Here is a 23,651-nt window from a genome sequence, read left to right as displayed (position 1 = left end):
CCACAAGCTGAATAAATTTCATGTACTAACCACAAACTTTTAATAATACGTTCTCAGGTTGGCTATATCTCTGAAGATAGACGTCATTTTCTCCTAATGTGTCCACACTGTTAATTTCCCACGAACAACAAGGCTACAGTTAATAACTAGTGAAAATGAATAGCCTCTCCCAGTACTGTCTCTACAGTAAGTTAACATCTTAGCAACTCCCTGTGGCACACGAGAAGGAGAAACATCAGAGGAGACCAGGGCAAAAGTCCCAGTGGGAGACAGGAGTGACCTCAGCATGCCGTATTCCACAAACAGCAACATTTCAAATGTAAATTTAAGTTTGCTTTAAATGTGTTGCTAAGACTTTTAATCAATGAGTATTTTGCCAGATGGTTAAATATTCTGCTTTCAAAACTCTTTGAAAGAAGGTCACTGCCCAAAACCTGTCCCCCATGTTTTAACTGCTGAACAATGGAGGATTGTACTACTGCTGTGTGTGACAATCATGGTGCTACAACAGGAAAATACAAATGACAAAGAACCACTCTGACTGCAGTAGTTTAAGTCATGACGTTAGCTTTATTTCAGATGGAGCGCTATTTAAATCTGACTTGTTGCCATAGCTGTGTACAAGTTGTTCTGCAATTCTTTAATTGATAGAGTTCAGACTAAATAACAACACTGCTTAATGTTCCATTAAATTAAATGCTGTACTCATTTTATTTTAACATCCAGGACAAAAGAAACCAGAGACACCAGAGTTATTTTTACTTTTACTGAATGCTCAAAAAAGGATATAATAGATTGGCTTAGAGCTTGTTGAACGAGGAAAATCTACGAGAACCAGACCACAAGGAAACAGACCGTTTTAGAGGAAACCATTTAATAATGATATAGTTACTTAATATTGTAATTAACATATTTTCAAAACAAAACTAATGAACCGAAAAAAGCAAATCAAAATATACTGAAATAAAAGGGAAAACAACATAATGAGAAAGATTAATAGAATTAAAAAGGCCAAGGGTTCAACAAAAATAGGTTCTTTTAAAAGAAATGACATGTTGGGGGAATGAAAAGGTCAGATGAGCTTTTAACCACTATGTAAAAGCTTGTATGAAGTCAGCCAGTGTGACAGTGCACGGCAGTTGGAGTAAAAGCTAAGATGCACTAGTAAGATAAAAACACCCTGAAGTAAAATGCAGCTTTAAAATGATGTATGCGTTATTTCTGCCAGGAAAGGCGTTGTTTTTAATCACATCAATAAATCGCTGTACTGCGAATGTTAAACGTTGCATCGCCCTGCATGAGCATGTCACTGAATCACAAAGCACCGGCAATTGCTGAGTGCACATCTTAGTCATCCAGCATACATAAACATCTATGCACAATGTTTGAATATGTATTTATTTACACATAAATATTGCTGCCGTAAGAACAGTTAGTCACATTGTTATACATGCTTAACTTAGCAGAAATACAACATAACCTCAACCGACTGGCAAATCATAATGTTTGAAGGTGCAGTATTTGTGAGTTTTGCTATTGCTCCATAGCCAACGTTAGCATTACCAGCTGTTTACTTAGCGGTCTAGAAGAAAGTTGGGAGTTCAGCACCAAACTTCATTCTTTTACATGCATGAGCTGTCTCCAGTGGTGCAAGGCGACCTTTTTGTTTTGCTTCTATTTCTATCGTTTCTTTTCTTCTACCGAAGTTAGCATGCTAACCAGCCAGCCCCAGCCTGGCTGCCTCATCTCGTCCTGTCTCTGTCTTTGTCACTTATGTGCATCACTGTAGCATCCAGGTTGCCCTGAAGAAGTTGCGCTACTTAGAGGACGTATTATAATCTCTTGTATTGTAAACAACTGCTGAAGCTCTGCAAGACTGGTACATAATCAGCTGTACATGCTAGCGCTGGCTATGTAGCAATAGCAAAATTTACAAATAGCTCTTTTAAACACAATTAGAACCTAAATTAGGCACATTATCACAATATTACAGTTCAGTTATACGGTTTGGTCACCTTGCTATATATTTCTCTCAAATATATAGCAAGGTCAAGTCTATTCTATTACTTTTCAGTCCTGGTAGAAAATCTTGTATTGAGTTGCATTACAGCAGGTTCACTTAATAATGTTCTCCCTGAATGTTAAAATTGTACATGAGATATTTTTTAACACACCAGCTAATTAAAGTCAGTGGAGAAACAGACTGCCTGATGCCATTCCACCTGTAAAAACACAACACTCACGGAGAATCACTTATTTACATACATATATTTCTGTTCTTATGCTTCAGGTCCTCTGAGTTTCAAAATGGATAAATACAGATAAATAAAACTAGTGCTGCTTATGCAGGTTATGTGAAGAGAATAAAGTGAAAGTCAAATTGTATTTAAAGATTTTGTTCATCTGCAGGTTGTGCAGCAATATCAATTACCATGTTTTACCAAAGGCCAGACCCGGGCCGGGATAGGAGCTGCTCAGAGCCTCTTAGAATCAGAATCAGAATCAGAATCAGAATCAGTTTTATTGCCAAGTATGCTTTCACATACAAGGAATTTTTTCTGGTGATTGGTGCAATTGATCAGCAACAGTGGGGCTCTCAAGCCTTGTTGATGAGGCTAATAGCAGATGGGAAGAAGCTATTTTTGTGGCGAGAGGTTTTGGTCCTGAAGGACCGCAGCCTCCTGCCAGAGGGGAGTGTCTCAAAGAGTTTGTGTCCAGGGTGGGAGGAGTCAGCTACAATCTTCCCTGCACGCCTCAGAGTCCTTGAGGCGTACAGGTCCTGGAGGGACGGAAGATTGCAGCCAATCACCTTCTCAGCAGAGTGGATGATACGCTGCAGTCTGTTATTGTCCCTCTCCGTGGCAGCAGCGTACCAGATGGTGATGGAGGAGGTGAGGATGGACTCAATGATGGAGGTGTAGAAGTTCACCATCATAGTCCTTGGCAGGTTGAACTTCTTCAATTGCCTCAGGAAATACATCCTTATACCTAGTTTTCATTATACCTAGCCACAGGTATAATGAAAACTCTCTCATTCCTGTCATGTCAAAATGACTAAAAATTACTACATGTGACCAGGATGAGTGAGCTATCAGTTTAAATTATTTTTAAAAAATGACACTGAGAAGGAATAGGAATGGTGGTGTGCAAAACTGGTTCCCTGTGGTAGAAGATGGTCCATCTGTTGTGATGAGATGAAACTTTCATGATTTGTGCCTGGAAATTGGGCCACTGCAGCTGCAAACAGTGGCTGGGTACAGCAAGGAAAAGCAGTGTGAATAAGAATGCAGAGGGGAACACTGACATATTGTACAGGGAGGCAGGATCACACTTTTCTTTAAACCCCACGGGGACATTTGGTCATGAAAAAGTTCAGTCAGCAGCATTTTGTTTGAGAGAAATAAGATTCCACCTCAAATTCTGTCTGAGAAACAGTGTTTGTCCACACAGCTTTGACCCTCATGTGTTCCCAACTTGAACAGGCTCATCAGGCTGAAGTGTGTGGATTTTCCGTATCATGTATGATAATCATGCAACCCTTGAATCAGGGGTGGGCAGCACAACAACATTTGGCTCACATCTGATATCAAGCAACACCAGGGCCAGGATCACCAATATCATTACAGATGCCAATGCTTGTGTGATGTTCATGTTTTTATGAGGTAATGAATGCATCACTGATTGGCTACTTCTGAATGTAGTTTTAATTAAAACTAGATAATTTGCCAAACAGCAGGCATTTCATTTTACAATAATGTTAATGAATTCAATCACAGACGCGTTAAGACACAAAACAGGCTTTAATTGTCAATAACAAATGTGTATTGTGTGAAATCTCTGAACTAACAAGGTGAACGCTGTGCGGCGGCAACAGAGAAGCTTGAGAGCGTACGCACAAAAGAAACGTGTCCCAGTGTGTCCAGACCAGGGTCTGACATGAGATGGATCCAGTATTTTTGGTATCAGTGCTACAGATGCTAGAACTGATACTAAAAAGTAGTATCAGTTCATGTAATATCAATACTCATACCACTTCCTTTAATTAAAGCTAAAGCACGTAAAGCGCCAGCAGTGTGTCAAGGCTTGAAATATGTTCAAAGTACAGCTGTAAATATAAAGAGGTGTGTGTGTGTGTGTGTGTGGCTAGCTCTCTATCTTGTCAGGAAGTCCAGATGGAGGTATATTACATCCAGGAAAATGACAGCGTATAAAGCACACATGTGTCTTTCCTCCTTACTCCAGTGATAATCTCATTCTATTTATAGCCGGACATCGCACAGATCAAAAGGTTTCAGACGTATGGATCAATTTCATAAACAGATCAGTTACATATTATGTTTCTTTGGAGAACAAAAAAAAAAACAAAAAACAATCAGCTTGTAGCTCAGAGGCAAAAACATGCGCCAGGAGTTCAGTATGCTGTGATTAGGAGACAGATGACCTGATGTTTTAGCTACAACACTGTCACCAACCTGCAGCATTTTCTGTAGGAATTCCATCACTCTCTGTGTTAAAACATGTCTTCACTGTACAAAGGAAAAATGTGACCTAAGGTTATTCTCTGTTGTGCTTTTACATGGATTGTTTTAATAAATCATGTTTTACAGTGCACCTTGGATTTTATATTTCATTTTTGCTGAGGTTTTTTTTTTCTCTCATGCTTTATGTATTTTTTTCTGTGTATTCTTTATGATAGAGCAATAGCAATGAAACAAAAAAACAGTGCACTCAGTGGAAGCGTGTGACAAAGATGAACTTATTAGCCGGGCCTAGAAGAAGTCAGGAGTTGGCAGGAAGTGGCAACAACGAAAAAAAACAAAAAAAAAACATTATACCTAGGAGGAATCTCTGGAAATCAGTTTCCCAACCAGTTTCTGGCTGCAAAGTGAAAACACTATTGGAGTGACATGGCTGGTTTTGAAGATGATATCATAACCATTTGAAGAATCTGAGATAATCACTTCCACAGACTCTTGTAGATAACTACAGAAGCCATTTCAAATAAAATGAAGAAGCAGCTAAGCCAGGGAGAGTAAGAGTGCAGGCCATGAAAGATCGATTATCCACACTGAAACATTTTTTTTTCCCCACATTGCACCTATTTTCACGCCACTCACTTAAAGGTAAAATCCACCACCCTGAATCATATAAACACTGCAGCTTCACCATTTTCAAAGTGACACAAGCTGCTAAATCAACAAACTGCGTTTCCTTTCTGTCTCCCTCCTCCTCTGTCTGCACCTTCAGGGTTTTGTCCACTGTCTGCTCCTGTTGCAACGGTGTCGCACACAATATCATGTCTCACCACAACACTGTGTTTGAACTGTAAATACAGTGTGAATTACTGAAGCAAGACACTCTCAAATGTGGCTTCAGTGTGTCTTTAAAGGCTTGGATTCCCATTGATACCTTATTTGAAGTATTCACTTCCATTACTGTGAGAGACTTTGGACAAAAGTAACCAAAAGTGGAATATGTTCTGCATATTTCATAACAGTGTTGAAATTATAAAGGCCTATACTTTGTCTCTCTCACACTCTTTCCCACACACACACACACACACACACACACACACACACACCAACCCACGGCTGTGTCCTCCCATACAGCGCGAGTCAGATTAAGAGCAAAGAGGGGGCACTTCGATTACAGCGGCAAAATGACCCGCTTCACACAAAGTTCACCTCATTTTGGTTGCAAATTAAATGTCGGCTTTGGTTTAGGGAGCTGAGCAGGTAGCCTCGCAGAATAGCAATATGCTGTGGCCATTCTTCTACATCAACTTTGTAAGCCCATAGGGTTGTTTAACCAAAATCAATTCAACTGAGGCTTCGCTTTCAATATAGTTTCTTTCATATATTCTTTAAGGGATGAATCTAGGAGTGTCGAATCCTCGCAGTGGGAATGCACGGAGCCATCTCATCAGCTTCAATTAAACTGTAGCCTCAGTCATGTTAAAAAGCAATCATTATCATTAGTGGATCATTATTTCATCAGTGTCGTGCCCGGGCTTGACCACAGGTGTAATCACAGCGTGCCATTTAAGCAATATGGTGGATGTTTCTTTCTGAAGCACATTATAAAGTACTGCAGGTGAATACATCTTCAATCTAATGTTGATTGTCCCTGAGGGAATTAGGTCCCTTAAACTACCAGTGTAAAGTATCATGCTCTTCTTGATGAGCAACACAATATCACAATCAAAACACTCCACTGACTGATTACCTTTTCCTTTAAAAGCCTATCACCTGCATATTTCTTTTAAACTCTCATAAGAACCATAATGCTTTCCTGAGCCACGAGGTAGCTTGTAATAACGCTTCCCTCTAACCCCTTCACAGACAGATCACAGCTAGTTCACCAGAGCACCTTAGCTCGCTGCTCCAAGGGTCTTTTCCAATTTGGCTTAAGTGAGGAAAGCTCACCTGAGCCTGGCCCACTTAGGGTCATTATAGCAGAAGACTGCAGCTACAGTACAGGGAGTGGAGCCTCCTCCTGCCTGAACCTCTTCCATCATAATCTTCTCTCTCATCTCCTGACACACGTTCCCTCCCTGCCGGAGCAGGTGATGTGTGCTGTGTCAGTGTAATACTATGCAGATCACTCTGTCCCCAGGTGGTGTGGTGATGACACTCATGCACAAACACATGCTACCAACATGCGCCGGGATGCACAGCCACACATGCTTTCAAGGTGCGCACACAGCAGACACACACACACACACACACACACTCACACACACAGCGTACTGCACAAACAAAGCTGTGCGTTACCTGAACATTCACATAAAAGCAAATTGTTCTCAATGCTACAGGCAGCCAAGTGCACGCACACATATATGCACAGAATGTAAACAAGACTGTTGATGAAATGGCCTACTTTTAGTTGCTGCTCACCGACAACAAAGTGCATACATATAGCCTAATTTTAGGTTGGTGAGTACCAACTACTGACTGCATAAACTATCAGTCAAATCTCTCCAGAGCCTCCTGCAAAGGAAAGCAACTCAGTTGTGAAATCTCAGCCAAACAGGAAGATATGACAGTCTAGCCTAGACTCTCTGTCATAAAATGTCTCCTCCTGTCTCCCAAAGGATGTCTGCAATGATAAATTATTATCAAGTGAATAAGGTAAATCTGATGTATAGTGCTGCAACATCACTGAGGCGTGAGTATCAGGCCTTTAAAGCCAAAATTGCTGAAAAAGACAGAAACGGATAAGTGGGGCTGCCACAGAGCTAAAGGCTGACCGACTGAAAAGGGGCAAAGGTTCAAAGCTGTGCACGCTGGACACTGGTGTTTTTATTTCACCATGATTCCTCTGCTCAGGGTGAAGCTGAGCCGCGCTGTAAGTGAAATTAAACAACATCAACAAAGTCCATGTGCTAATAACTCTGATAAAGGTGAAAAAGCTGTTGTGATCCGGCAGGTGCAACAACAGTGGGGGGAGGAGGGGGTGGGTGGGTGGGTGTTGGTGTAGAGCAAGTGCATCTTAACCCACCCACACAGTCCTGAACACAGATCTAATCAGGCACAGTGAGTGGTAAAACACCTGCGTGGGTGGAGCGTCAGTGTGCGGACGCTTCAGAAGACTGAGACGCTTCCAAAGCCGTTTTTTTTGTACCTGCTCATGAATGAAGCAGAAGCCCCTCTTAAAAAAGGGCTCACTCACAACTTTGTCATGAGTTGTTTGCATGAGTGCATGAGAAATAGGAAATGAGATCAGACTTCTCCTGTGTTCGCTGCTCTGCACAGGCTCCCTATTAAATCCTCCTCCTCATGTACAAAGGCGTTAATGGTCAGGCACCATTGTGTCTTTAAGAGCTCATAGTGCCCTATTATCCCAACAGAACACTCTGCTCTCAGAATTAAGGCCCATTTCTAAGAGTAGGATGGGAGGCCGAGCCTTCAGCTATCAGGCTCTTCTCCTGTGGAACCAGCTCTCAGTTTTTAAAACTCTCCTCTTTGATGAAGCTTCAAGCTGAACCATCACTTGCTGCTATAGTAATGCTGCTATAGGCCAAGACTGCTGGGGGCACTCCCATGATGCACTGAGCACTTCTTTTCTCTCTCTTCCTCTCTCTCTCTCTCTCTCCCCATGCATTTAAATCACACCATGACATGTCATTAACGTTGTATTTTCTCTCTCTCTCTCTCCTACTTTGTGCTTCTCCCCTTTGTCTCTCTCTCTCTGTCCTCATTCTGCAGGTGTCTGTGACTCTGGAGCTGCAGGATCCAGACCCGACACAACACACACACTCATTAATATTATTAATTGGTGCTGCTATCATTGCCACTGCTGTTACCGATAACACCATTACACCTATGGGTATTACTATTATTATTTTCACTATCACGGTCAACAATCAACAATATATACAGCTGTTCCTGGTTGGATTTAATGCTCAACCACACAACATGTTAGGAGAACTGAGGTACAAAGGGCCAGGTTAGGAGACAACATCTTATCCAGGTTTCTCTTAGGTGCCAACTTCCTCGTGACCTCAGCATCTGGAGACTTTTCATGTCATCATATCAAGTATGTGTGATATATTCTTGTATTTATGCTGAGGATACATAGATTCATACAAAAGCTGATAATCTGCTCTTACCTTAATCAATAGAACAGCGATGTATCAGTCTTACAAGCCTCTGAGGACACTCTGCATGTGTCAAGACACTAGAGGCAATATATAACACACAACATGTATAGTATATTCAATATATTCTCCAACATGATCGCATGAATAATAATGGTAATACATTCAACTGTATGATCAGCAGGATTCAGCAGATGAATCAACTGAAAGGCACCAGCCCGAAGCCCCTGTTCTTTTACCTTGACACTTTGAAGAAGTGCCCTCTTAGATGTGCTCATTAGCATTTACATGCAAGGACTTTTTGTTTATTTATTTAAACCTGGGCAGTGCTTTACTGAAAGAGACCGGCAAGTACAAAGAGGCAAAAAATAATTTAAAATGTAGAAATGGCCGACGGCACTGACCAGGGCCCTCATTCATAAAACAGTGCGAATGATCCATACTAAAAGTGTACATGTGCACAAAAGCTGAAAATGGCGTACACACAAAATCAGTAATCAGATGTGATCTTTGTAAGTCACAACAAACTTCCAAATGACCCTCAAAACACTCCCAGGATTAACCATAAGTGGTCAATGCGAATTGCTCATGAATATTGATCTACATGCTGTTCTTGTGGAAAAAGGAAGCAAGTGCTGCAAACAAGACCAAGTCTGAGTGGGTGACGGCTGCAGCAGCTGTTAACGATACAAACTGGACACGGAGGGGGACGCCTTGAACGCTTTGTTGCACACTGTGTCAGTATGGACCGACCAGCAGAGGCTCGGACACACTGAAGCTCACCTCTTGGTGTTAAGCTTCTATGGGCTACAGACAGACACATAGCTGTCATTTCTGCTGTCAATTAGCTCTCATAGCTTTGAAACAAACGCAACAAACTCTGTATTTATCTTCAAAATCCCACATATAGGTGTTTCTCTCATTGTCTCAGCTGATTGTGAATCCGGGTGGGGCTGGGTGAGGTGGCTGGAGAAGGCAGAGTGTGTGTGGCTCCAGCTCGCTCTGTGCATCTGCTGCGATTTTACACACAAACTAAAATTGTATTTGATTTGGTTTTTATCTTTCATGATTGAAAAGTAATGGCTCACAAGCACAAATAACACTGCTGGTTGGAATGTTCATGATAAAATAACATGTGATATGAAGTAAAGTTAAATGTGTTATTTGTATAATGATGCCTCTCACATTTCATTTCCACAGTCTGGATTCAATTCACCACCTCACCATCTGTGTCGCTGATTTCCCCTGTTGCCACAACGTTCGTATGCATGGCTCACACTTTCCGTACAGGTGTGTATATTCTCCTGTCAAGTTTGCTTTAAATAAATCTCTACCTATGTGTGCGGTGTGGCATACAGTTCTTTCAGGCCCCATTTTGTGCGAACACACGATAAAATTAATGAGTCCCCAGAACTGTATGACAGAAATGATGACAGACACCTGCTGAGGAAAAGACAAGGTAAGAAGCATTTTCTATCACATAAAACCCTGGACTCCCTGAACCCTGTTAAAATGCACACATGTGACACTTATCAAGGCCAGCTATCACTCCAATTACCTTTTTTATATATGCCGCATTTGAATTTTTGCTTAATATCAACTTTTCATTTCATTTTTAACAGCACTGTTCAGTAATTCTCAAACTGTCAGGATCGGCCATGTCTGCGTGTCTCAGTGTCTGTCTCAGTGAACTCAGGGATGCTCTATTCATTTTCAATCTATCAGCACAGCCCTGTTAGCAACTTTGCCAATTTTCAAAACACAACCTTTGAAAAATGCTTTTGCTGGTTGGAGTATATGACGGTCGGGCCTCCTTCGTCAGCTGCCTTGTTTTCTTTCTCTCTCCTCACAGTAAGTGCCATAGTAACGACTCAGCTGCTTGATAACAAGCTAATACACATGCTCATTTGACCATGAAAGTGAAAACACACATCCACCCTGTTACACTGGGCAATCAAAATCTTATGCACCCTTTTAAAAATTAACCACATCGATTCGTCAGGCCCTCCTTAGCCTGACTGCTGGTTGTACTCTTCTACATCTCACTGCACACCTACAAACTTTGCTACATGATCCTTTTGCCATCCCGTACAGAAATGTAATATATGACATCTATGTCCCTATACCAAGAATGAAGTTGTCATACATGTAACCTATGAGGGAATGTGTTATTATCACATATACAGATATAAATATATGAGATACCAATAGCAAACTTCGTATATTTACATATATTCAAAAATAAATATAAACATATACATTTTTATGGGGTATGCAAGTTTATTAAAACATACATATAAAGATTTTAAACGCTTACATATATTTTTCTTATTCATTTCTCATTCATTTTAGGCATGTCTACGCACCCCACTGTACATAATATCAACATATATTGACAGGCTTTGGGATGGATATGTATCTATTCAATGTATGTCTACAATACTAGCATACATACATAAAAATACATAATTGTATCAGCTAGACATACGTATCAATATATGAAACTGTTTCAATTCCTAACAGGTTTCATATGTCATTTTTCCATATATGTTTTTCTTTATATGTACTTGTATGTATATGGTATGTGGAAATTGAACACATAGATAATACAATACATATATTACATTTGTGGATAGGTTGCATGTATTATGAGATGAGAAAATAAAGTAAAATATGTATTGACAATATTTCACAGATGCTGCTTTTATCCAAAAATAGAGCCCTGGGTGCATCATCCATGATAATTAGAGATATTGGCAGCCTTTGCTTTAGCCTGTGTTTTCACTCTCTACTGACGCTGATCACAGCGGAGACTTCAGTACAGTCAGGGCTGGGAAATGATCCAGGAACGATGTTTGTGGAAGAGACACCTCTCGCCCAGCTGTGCTTATGTAATAGACTAGCTCTTTTGAGCCTGAAATTAATCTAAATAAATACTATTTTCATGGTTTAATTATATCTTTTTTCTTCCCGCATGTTTCCAAGCAAGCTGTGAGTGTTACAGCTTTTGAAATATTCGTCACAAAGCAGGATCTGTGAGGAGTGTGTGTGTTCCAGGGCATCAGAGTAACACGCACACTGAGGGCCAAGAGAGAGGGCTCAACTAAATGTATCATTATTTTTAATTTACCTCCAACTGTGAGTGTGTGTGTCTGTGTGTGTGTGTGCGTGGATGGAGGGGGTAGGAGCAATTTCAAGATTAAAAAGTAATGTCAACCAGCCAAGAAGGCAATATTTAAATAAATGACCGCTTGTAAGTCATCACCATGCTGAGTCAGTGACATTGAACATTTTCAAAGGCTGTGTGCACATGGACCCTGCATACAGATGGTCTCAGTTTTCCTCTCATATTAAGGCCCACAGACTGTTTCAAATAGACAGCCTGTGAAGACTCTGACAAAGATCCTGAACCATATATTGATACTGGACCAAGTAACACATGGTGCCACTTAATAGGTGTGAAAATCTCGGACGCTCACATGTACCTCAAAGATTGTGCAAGAAGAGGCCTGAGACATTTTGTCCCATGCTTCACTAATGCAGAGGATGGCGGGCTGGGCTGAGCATCACAGCACAGTTAAACGTTTGTTGGTTGCAGTTTGCTGTTTTCAGGCAGCCAGAGGAAAATACGGATTTACCATAAATATCAAGCTGCACTTCTGTTAATATTGGAATACAACAGCTTTACATTTTGAATACTAGCAGCTAAACCCCCCCCCCACACAATCTCTTCACTCGCTTCACTTCTTCCAAAAAAAAAAAAAAAAAAAAAAAACAGACCCAGAAACATCTGGACGCGTATTTGGGACTTCTCCCATCTGACCTCCCCCTCACTCTCGGTAGGCAGCTCTCTACGTGTGCCAGCAATCAAAGCTTCAACCCAGAAGTATTGTTTGTCCTTTCATTTGGCTGTCAGTGAGGCACTGGCAAAAACAATTTCAACAAAACTAATAGGCGGGATGAAACGCCATAGACCTTGTAAATTGCGACTGAAAGGTGATGCAACACAGTAAGGCTACCTCTTTGAGACCAGACGGAAAATATATAATTCCAAGCAGAGCTCCGTGTCAGGTGTGTCTCACTTGATGCGTGCGTGCCCCCCCCTCCTCTGTCTCTGTTTGGAGGAGTTTCACTTGGCGGTGGTTTCGTGTCAGAAACTGTATTCGGCTGTGCGGCGCAGAGGGAAGAAAGCTGATGCTTCCCTTTCGCAGCATGATTCCAATGGATGCAAGCAGTGATGTACCAGATGATGTACCTACATTTTCCAGGTGTAAATACAGTACCGGAAGTATAGCCATGTATTATTCACAAGCATCAAAGTGCCTTTTCAAGAAATGCTCTCTGCTGTAACACCCGCATCATGTTGTGTTGTTGTAATTAAAGGAAGCAGGGTATTTTTAAACAGAGCCCAGGCTTCATTAAGGAGAGATTAAATGTGATTATTCATAACTAGATTAGACCTAATCATTGTGTTATAGTCACAGTCAAAGGTAGTGCATGTGCGTCCAAACCTGATTTAGTATAGCATGCCGCTCAATCAACTTTTCCTGTCTTGTAAGCAGCTGATTCACAGAGATGGGTAGTGCCTTGTTCCCATTAGTGCCTGTGCTCCTCTCTGGAGTAATGATGGATTGGGCATCAGATGTTTTCTAGTGATTATGGCAATAGAAAACATGCCCTGTCCCCACCTGTGAACTCAACGAACAGGATACCATTCATTCACGCGTCCCACTACAATTCAGCAGACTTAAAAGGTGCCTAGTGGCGGGATGGGACAAAGTTAGGAGATTACATTTTATGTAAATGTCCTCCAATGGACAAGAGTGAGGACCTGGCAACAACAACCTATCACACTTGTTTTAATTTTGAGCGGGAAACGGTGGCATAGTTGTTTTCCACATCACTTCAACTATGAAATGAGAAACTCATTGTCGCGATCAACGGTTCTACGATATAAACATGAAGAAAATCTACAGTGGCCCAGAGGGCTCAACGCACTGCATCTTAAAAAAAACAAGTTCAAATAGACAAAAGACAAGCAAATTCAAAAAACATCCTCTTCAATTTAACAACACATGCCCTGCTAGTACTCACAACACAACCAAACAGACAAATGCACTGCAAATGCACATAGTGCAACTAAATCCAGAAATGTACTGCAAGTAGCACAGACAACAACGGAAGTGTTTCCAGGGGACACAAAAAGTGATGAACCCGGCTGAGACTCAGTTGCTGTCCAGTGCGTTGTGATTTTTACGTTATGAAGATTGTTACAGGTTCATCACTTTTTTTGTGTCACCTTGAAACACTTCAGTTATTGTCTGTGCTACTTGCAGCGCATCTCTATACATAAGCTGCAGTGCATTGTGCTCTCAGGGCCGTGTTAAAAATCATTTCCCAGGCTGAGCTGGGTGTGTAAATCACATGTTCAATGTGAGACAGGCCCTTAGGTTTCAGGCTCGAGAGACAGGAGACTACCTGCAAACATGGCGCCACAAAAAAGGATCTCAGGGTGGATGACAACTTGAATTAGTGGATTTTTTTCACAAAATCAGTGACAACATCAAATACATCTTCCTTCATAAATAAAGTAGGACCCGTCCTGGCCCATCGGTCACAAATATGTAATCTTGTAACTGTAGCACTCCTCTTGGGCCACTCATTGTAATCCTGAAAATGGTGCAGTGCAGTGGCAAAACCATTCACGTTCCCTCAAATCTCATCAGTGGCGTCAGAGATTCTGCATGTCACATGGATATCCAAACAAGCCATCTACTAGTAGGCTTGTTTATTTCAGTGGTATGAAGGAACAGATGAGCAAATTAATACAGATCCATCATCATTTGTTCTATTTCATCACAAAGAAGAACAAAAAATGTCTGAGTAACATCTGATTTGCACTTGAATTCTCCATAGAAGCAATGCATCTCGAAGGAAAAGTAGGGCAACGGCGGAGGCATTTCATATGATTTTGTAGAACAACAGAAGGCACACAAGGTCAGAGAAGGGTGAATCCTTTCCTGAGACTGTAACATATAAGAATCTCTATTGTGTTGGCCTAGTAATGCATCCAGCTACAGAAGATAAAAGCCATTCCTGAATTATTTATACAGTTTCCAAATTATACCATTTAGATTTGCTCCGCCGGCTTGCAAAAACTAGGCAGGGGAAGTGAACAAATATTGCTCTCTCATCCTTCACGAACAACTGCTGAGTAATGCTCTTAACCCCCAACTCTTCTGCAGACTACAGTTGTATTCGACAAATCCCACATGTGAGTGCATGTGAATGTATGGCTGTGGAGAAGGGTGCTGTTTCAACAAAAGAGAATACATGTTCAAATTTGTGGCAGATTTAATGATTAAACTACTGACTTGTCTTTCCAAAATAAAATTCCTGCTATGTGGAAGAGTGCTTATATTTTGTATTTAACAAATGGATGGATGGATCTTATTAGTCTTAGACAGCTACTGGTGAAGAAAATTATAATTACACTCATTTTACATTTTATTTAAACATCAACCAGTTTTGAAAAAGAAAAAACAAAACCAGCTGCAATAAAGGTAAATGAAAGAGCTGTTCAACGAAGTATTCAGTCTTTTGTTTTACTTCAGTGAAAGAAACTCTCTTCTGTGTGTTTTGATCACAGATCTTTATAATGTGAGGTTTTTTATTCTTCTGCTCTATTTGCATAGAGCTACACAAATAAGACCGGCGCTGCTGAGTTCCTCAGGGTTCTCCGCTTGGCCCTTCATTATTGGTCAAAATATGCCTTGCCCTGTTCTCTCTTCCTACCGGCTGTTGACAGTAGGATTTACTGTGAATGAATGCCTCAGATCATTTTCTCCATAAAGAGCCAGCACACAACTGGCTCACTGCTGAGTCTTGTTTTGATGGCATCATGTTTGTACATTAAATAATGTATGAAAATGTGTCATATGCTCAGAGATGCTCGACTCACAGATTTAAGCTGAACTATGCATTAAAGCAAACCCAGTGCTAGTGCTGTGTTCTCATGGTGCACATTACCAGAATCCAGAAACTGTAATGTTACTAGACTGTATGTCCAGGTTTGGAAGCAACAAGATCTATACTATAAATAATTATAAATAATTATTATTATAGATAATTATATCATATTAAACTTCAACCCAACCCTGACACAAACTGCTCATTATTTTCCACGACTCTGTCTCTCTCTGTTTATCTTCGAGAAGCGTCTAACATTGACCTTATGTTAGAAAGAGAGGAGCTGTAGTTGCAAAAAAGTTTTTAAATTTTAAAATAAAGATATTAATTCAATCACAAAATCCTACTCCTCCTCGCCCCTGTATCTAAGGATTATTAGCTGGGAGTTGTAAAAAAAAAGGTAGATTCATCTAGATTTTGGGCTCATTAGTGGCGATTAGCTAATCTTTGCCTAATGCTTCTGCAGGGTTTTTATTCACTTTAGGTTGGGGATAGCCATTATCCAGAGCTGTTCCCCTATAATGGTGAGAGTTTTGAATTAGGGAGGACACCATGGTTATAAAGTGTCATAAAAGGAAGATGACTAGTGAATCAGTGGTCAAAATAAGATTCTTCACATTCTTCAATTGTGTCTAGCCACAGAGAACACTGGGATGAGGAGCTCACATCCATATAACTTCACAGTGTGAGTCCACCACTATGGACACCATTAGCTGAAAATTGCTGTAACAAATTTGCCAACTTCATTTCATGCATCATGGTGAATCATGAAACCACATCGGTAATAACCATTATTCGCTGTAACAGCCTTGAGAATAATTGCCCTGGAAGTTGAGGAAAAATGAGTTGTTAACTTCTCATTTGGTGATGGGCAGTATCAGTGTTTCCTGGCTGTGGGCGGAGGAGCATTCATGGACACTGTGAGTCACTCCTGGATGCAAATCAGCCACAGCGTGACAAGCTTTTACTGAAGCCGAGCAGGGTAAAAATTACTCACTCGCATTATGTCATATCCTGTGTGTGTTTGTGTGTGTGTGTGTGTGTGTGTGTGCGCACTGAGGGACATGGAGAGGGAACGAGAGAGGCATCATTGAACAATTACAAAATAGAATACCTTTGGTTCAAAATAGGATGCATCAGCTCTGACTTTGATAGTGGAGTATCCTGAGCTACCTTCCTGATTCAGTCTTGATCTGCACTAAAACCTTCATAAAAGCTTCTCTAAGTAAAGTCAGATCAATGTTGTTTATTTTAAAACCCTTAAATCCAAACAGATACTGCATCTACACTTTTCATCTTGGCTGTTTAAACTGATAACACTGACTAGATGTGAGACACTAATGAGACAAAACCATTCAGTACGTACAGCACATCTGAGTGAATCTGCCTGCACATCTTTCAAAGTAACATGTCATTACCTTTGTCAATATGACTAATCTCTGCAATACAACCAGTGAAAACACCAGCCATTGTGGCTGCACCAGTATTTCAATATGCAACAGTATCAGTCAACTTTACCTAAGTGCTGGAAAGGAATTGTAAATGAAACATGAGCAGAAGGTCTACCCAAGGTAAGGTAATGTGATTTATCTTTCATTATTTTTCCATCCTCCGGTGTTATCCAGGTTTCTACTCTGAAATGGGAAATGTGATATTGATGTCCTTTACAGGAAATGCAGCCAGGCATGTGTGAGATGCAGGCCCGGGCCGATCTATCATATGTTTTCCTTTGGCGAGCGTGGATGTGTGCTGTAAACTGACCCCATACCAAAAGCATGAGCCTCAGTAGAGGTTTGCTTGCCTAAAAGCCCTTTCTGAGGCTTGTTAGTGTGCACTCTCTCTCTCTCTCTCTCTGTCTCTTTTGTCCTCTTGTCTCTGGCTTCCTGTCAATCTTTCATTGCTATACGCTCCCTCCTTTGCTCTGTTCCCACTTCACCTTCCACTTGCAATCTCTCTCCTATTCTCTTCAATGCTTTCATTACCAGCTTCCCCTTCTCTCTCTCTCTTGTATTCCAACATCTCCCACTCTCTCCCCTCTAACAACCTCTCTTTACTCCTCTCCCTGTAGAGTTCATAGAGACAAGAGAGAGAGATGAACAGAGAATTAATAACAAGACAGCAGTAAAGATAAAAGGAAAGAAGCTCATTCAGCATGCACAGTGGACCAAAATAGCAGCACCAACTTTGCCTCGTGCCTCCAACTGACAACGTGGAAAAAAAAAGTGAAATAAACACAGCATCTTCATCAATATGTGATTAGCATTATTTATTCCTAAATATAAAAAACATAATAAATAAACAAAATATAAAACAAATGACTTCCTCCACACACATTCCTATAATCTGCGAATCAGACATTTCAAATCAGTGTCTGATGATCTGTTTTCAGGTCAGGCTGGTGCCAAAAGGCCCCAACAGGAAATCAGGTAATCACCCCCCACCCCCCCCCTCCAACTCCTCCTCTGAAGCCAAGGGTGTCTCTATCACAACATGTGCAGGTATGCAGGAAAGCATCCGAGGTACCACCTTCTTGTATCGCACCCACAAAATCGCACACACATTCTGCACAAAGTCACACATCGCTCATGCTCTCCCCCCGTGTTGTCAACAGAAGGCAGGACACGCATGTGAACCCACATATGCACGTTAGAAAATCTGCCCACCCACACATCAGAAATTATGACCAAAAAATAAATAAACAAATAAAATTCATACTATCACTGTCAGGTAAACCATGCAAAGCTGTCTCTAAGGGACGTGAGCTGAAAATAACAGCAGATCAATAGCAAGTACGAAGTGGAGCATTTTCCCTCCAGCCTCTGACAGCATGAGCAACACTGCTGGTGTCGGCACACATTTCTGTTCCCTGCTTCCTTTCCCTACACTCTCTCTCATGCTCCCCAGCCAGCCCATCCTCATTTTCTCCCTCTCTCCATGTCCTAAATAGCTTGCTCTGCTTCATTTAACTGCTCCCCTATCCCATAATGTGTACTGCTTGCACCTGTCAATATGTTATGAGAAGTAAATCAGGCAGGAAGTGCAAGAAAAGGAGATGGATATACAGAAAGAGAGTGGGAGAGGGAGAAGGAGACAGGAGAGAGATATCCTTACCAGAGCTGTAACGAAGGGAATCCAGAAATTGCTTGCTTCATTCCAGGGAGGCTGCTCATTAAATCCAAGATACTGGGGAAAGGATTGAAGATTCCATCGAGATACTGCCCCGAGAGGAGGAAAATGAGATTCTTTAATGGGAGGATTTTGGAGTGTTGTTAAAAAATGTGATAAATATGCATAAGGAGAAGGATCTGATATCCAAGTCCAGAGCACTTCATGAGTCCTTCCCGTCAGCTGCGAAGCCACGCGTGTACACACACTGACACATGCGCTTCACACAGGAAGCCACACACATATGATACGCACACACACGCACACTCACACACAGAGTGAGGGTGTATCCTCTGTTAGTCTCACCTAGGCTGAGAGATTGAGGGAGAGCGGAGGAGGGATGGAGACAGAGAGAAAGAGAGCCGGAAGGGAGGGGGATCTGGAGAAGGGCAAGGTGGAGGGAGGAGCCACAGTATGTGATGAGAGATTGGGGGGGGGTCTCTCTCTCCAATCCCTCCTTACCTCTCCCTCAATCTGAGCTGCAGTATGATCTACACAAACGTGACAGTGGGAGCTAATGAAATTATTTTTTTATTTTTTATTTTTTTTTTACCATATCTTCATCTGGAAAAGACTGCGGGTGATGTCGAGCAGCTAAATGCAGGGATGAAAGCAGAAACCGCGCAACCCGTTACAATCTGATCTGTGTGTGTATCCGCACGCTGAGTAATGCACCTTGCTTAGTGCACAAAAGCTGAGCAGGTAAACAAGTCAGGGAGATGGCTGAGAAAGATGAGAGACGGAGCAGGTTGATGCCCTGAGCAGATAGCCAACATCTAAACTTACCCAGGACAGGATGGTATATCAACCGGGTGCATATCAACTAACTTTGCAAACAGCTATCACAACACCTCATCTAACTGTGGCGTCTAGCTCTAATCAGCATCCCCATGTTATCACATTCACATGGATACAAGCTTTGTGGCTAGGCATGACTACAACTTTGATATATGCTAATATACTGTACATGACATGGAAAGTCAAAGCAATCATACAAATCTTTTTTGGACTGCTGGCTCAGAAATGTGCACCATGGAAATAATATTAAAACCCAAGCACATGGTTAAACGCGCAAGGTCAGAGTACTAAGTCAAAGGCAACTTTTGGCAAAAGTTAAATCAGACCTGATATATTTATCCTCGGGTCTTTGCCCTAACAACGATGCATCCTCCAGTACTGTCCAACCGACTGCATGCATTTCAAAATATTTCCACCAACACATTCTTTGAAAAGCACAGTGGGTATCCCTTGGCTGACATGACTCACTCCATCTAATCCTACACTGATGATTCATGCTCTAAATCAGCGTACACTTCGAGGCAGGGGTTAAGAGTATGGGTGGCATAAGCGGTCAGGACCCCCCACTGCGATCAGCTTACAGACAGGATTAAGAATCAGTGGTGGATGGATGGGAGGCTGGTGGGCAGAGCTCTGAGGATATCTCTCTCCTCACTGGAACCATGGTTGTCAGCAGAAGCCCTTCAGTGGTGGAGGCTCATGGTTGGCCTTATAAGATGAGGATGGCTGTCATTTACACAGATGTGTGTGAAAGAAAAGACCCCTACAGGATTTATATTTTTTATATATTAATGAGTGAAGTGAAGTGTATGAGTGCAATGTTGCATGGTGCAGCAACAGAAACAACACAAAAAGGAACCCGGGCACACAGGGCCCAGGTGTGCCAGGTTTGCTGATGAGCCCAGGTACTGACAACCCTTTGCCACATCCACCTCTGGAACCTGCAGAGAAAGCAGCCACACACAGGAAGCAGCAGGTACACAGGGTGGAGAGGGTTGTCACAATGTTGTCATAGTTCATAAGCACTTATACACAGTCAGAGTATTGCCTGCGGTAGATTCGGATGGGCATGCTGCTACTTAAGAGAAGTAGCCTGGGAGGCTGAGCGATGTGCTGCTGTGGACGAGACATCCACGCAAATACAGGTTTTAGACATTTAAAAAAAAATCGCACAAAAAAAAGCCAATAATAGTTTAATTGTATGCTTTATTCTGCATATTTCACCACTTTATTTTTCCGTCAAAAAGCCATCTCCTTTGAGAAACTACATTTTCCTCACCGTTGAACTACCATATTCCAAGGTCATGTACTGTATCACGCTGCAGATCAGCTGTTTGAGTCACACAGAGCTAAACGTAGGTGCGCTTGTTCATACAGTCGTTCAGCAGTTGAGAAAATGTAGTTCTGAACAAAAGGGCATGTCTCCATGCTTTTGTCTATCTCATGTTGTATTGTGTTATGCATTACGCTTTTAATGACGTGCTGAAATGAAGGGGTCAACTTTGTATAAGCTCTCTGGGCTTCCTTCCTGTCCTACACAATTAATACTGTATATCTTTTTGGTACAAAGGAAATAAACTAAACTAAACCACATAAAGCGTTAGAAATATTCAAAATAAAGCAAACACTTAAACTAATATTAGCTTTTTTCAGTGGTTATGTTTTTTAAGTGGCTAAAACATATTTTTTATGACTGCCTCTGTGCCAGTATCTACTGCAGTTAATATACTGACTATAGATAAGTACCTTATAAAACCCAACGTCAAATAACCCAAACCAGCACAATAAGCAGCGCTCCCTGAGAAATCCACTCCCCCTCCCTTTTCAGTCTGTTTTATAACTCTGGTGTGATTGTTGTTTCCTACCTCACAATATTCATATTCTGCTGTGTAGTTTTGTCCTTGGTCAGTCAAATAAATATATCCATGTAATTTATCAAAGACTGACTTCTGACTGAGTGAGAACATAGTAAAGTTATACAAACTAGTAAACAGATTTATTTCTGGAAAAATATTTGCTCACACTTACAGGCTCTGCACACCCATACAACTACATCCACCATACTTTGGTTATGAATCCAAAATTGCATTGCTCCCCCTTCACTTCACTGACATCACAAATATGTAAATTTCAGTTATGCGTCACAGCATCAGTCAGTGGTGTCGCAAATTGTTCATGATTCATAACTGTTTGTGATTTCAATTTACTACTCACTACAGCATCACATAGTGTTTATTATTTAAAGCATAATGAATGAGTGTGTGAGGGAGTGATTTCACACACAGTGCCAGTTTCCTCTGTTTAGTTGCCACATTGTCTACAGAGCTTTTTTGTCACAGCTCTCAGCCATATCTGAATCTTGTTTCCTCATCGACTGTTACCTGAGAAGCTTACTTCATCCTGCCACTTGCCTCTGTGAGCTTGACTTTGAGCCTCAATTTAGTTAACTGCTTTTCAGCCCAACCTGCCATGTCCAGTGTCTGTGTTTGAGTCCTACTTCCTGTTTGCCAGTTGCCTGTTTGCTGACAAAAAGTTTATTTCCAAAACACTGAACACAGTGGGGAAATATATCTGAAAGTCATCATTCAGTGCCTCTGACACACAGAGTCTAATTATTTTGTCAAACAAAAGATAAATGACTCCACTGCCCTTTCCTAAGTGCCAAAAGTAACATATCAGTGATTTTATAAATTACATTTACATTATACTTAGAGGTGTTTTGCATATCTATTCCACCCCCACTGATATAGATATGGCAGATAAAATATTGAAAACATCTTTCAGTATAACAAAACAACTGCCTACAAACTCACCATCAATAGAAACTGAAAATCATTACATTAATGGCTGGAGGATTTATTGTATTAGAATGCAATAGTTTTAGGTAGGCGTACTTAATAATCTGACACTGGCACTGCACTTGACCAAGAAGTAGAGCAGCAAATAACCTCTCATAGAACTGTAACTTTTTATTTCTATACATATACCTTTTCCGGGGGCAGGTGCTCAAACAAAAAAAAAGGACATCCTTCTCATAATTATGAATAAAAAAATAAAGTTACTTACATATTTATTAATTTCAATACACTTACACAGTGTCACCTTAAAGATACGCGATTCACCAGCGCTATATGGCGGACACAGTACACCATGGAAAAGTTGGGAGTTAAAACTCCTAATCTAACTAAATGCAAATTTAGGAGGTTTTGGAATGGTCTTGGAATGGCTGGAAATTGAGACTCCTTACCTTTGTTTCTTTGATAATTTATGAACCAGATGTTCAGGGTGTTTTTACATACATACCATGTAGCCACTGGTCCACTAAGCAGGCAAGTCCTGGCCGGGGCTGTTTACCGAATGTCATTCCCCTTCTCTCTATCACTCCTTACTAGTTTTTATTGGTAGCTGGTTAGCAGAGGTGTCCTCCTCTCCATAACAAATGGACCAGGTGGTTCAAAGAAACAATGATAAAGCAGTGTCAATTTAGAAATCAGAGATTCATTGATTTTCTTTGGTGGACACAGGGCATCTCAGAGTTAATGCATGGACATTCATGAGTGGATAGTGGCTGTTTTCTCTGATAACTTAAATCCAGATCACCAATGATGAAAATCCTTTATCTGGTTAAAATGTATAGTTGCAAATGACCAAGGTGTAAAAGGTGTATCTTAAAATATAGCTTAAAACAGGATAAAAGTCAATAATTTTAATCTTATTGAATAACATTCCAGGAAACCACGATGCTGACAGAAAGGAGATATGACATCATTGGCAGACAACCAAATGAAATGGATTAAAATCACTATTTCTCTGGTTTGGCAATTGCTAAAAACATATGAGATCATGTAAGTACATAACCTAAAATAATATCATAGGTGTAGTCATTTTTTAACATTAGATTATGGAAAAGTTACATATTATAACTTTAAGCATGATGGAGGGTTATTGCCCAAGTTTCATTTCACAGCAGTGACAAACAATGCCGAAACTTAGGGCAAACACTATTGTTACCTGGTTGTCACCACCAGTGAAGGCAGGTCAATGAGGAGTGTTTGCTGCTCAGCAGGGGTCTCAGGATGCGTACGTTCACTGTGGTGGCTGTGAGAGGGATGCCAAAGAG

General features: G+C 41.0%; 1 protein-coding gene across 1 annotated transcript in view; it reads right to left on the bottom strand.

Moving 5' to 3' along the window:
* The window catches only part of lingo1a (leucine rich repeat and Ig domain containing 1a), a 132,949-nt gene extending 113,930 nt beyond the window's left edge, over positions 1–19,019 (bottom strand). The window contains exon 1 of the mRNA XM_071492784.1: positions 18,680–19,019. The gene's annotated coding sequence lies outside the window, so the exon portion shown is untranslated. The remainder of the gene's footprint in view (positions 1–18,679) is intronic.
* Positions 19,020–23,651: the final 4,632 nt, after the last annotated feature.

This window comes from Trachinotus anak, unplaced genomic scaffold (assembly GCF_046630095.1).
Source record: "Trachinotus anak isolate AG129_WGS33_773 ecotype Australia unplaced genomic scaffold, CSIRO_AGI_Tana_v1 ptg000002l, whole genome shotgun sequence".
In the NCBI taxonomy this organism is placed as follows: Eukaryota; Metazoa; Chordata; class Actinopteri; order Carangiformes; family Carangidae; genus Trachinotus; species Trachinotus anak.
Note: the sequence above shows the minus strand (reverse complement) of the source record. Positions and strands in the feature narration are given on the sequence as shown.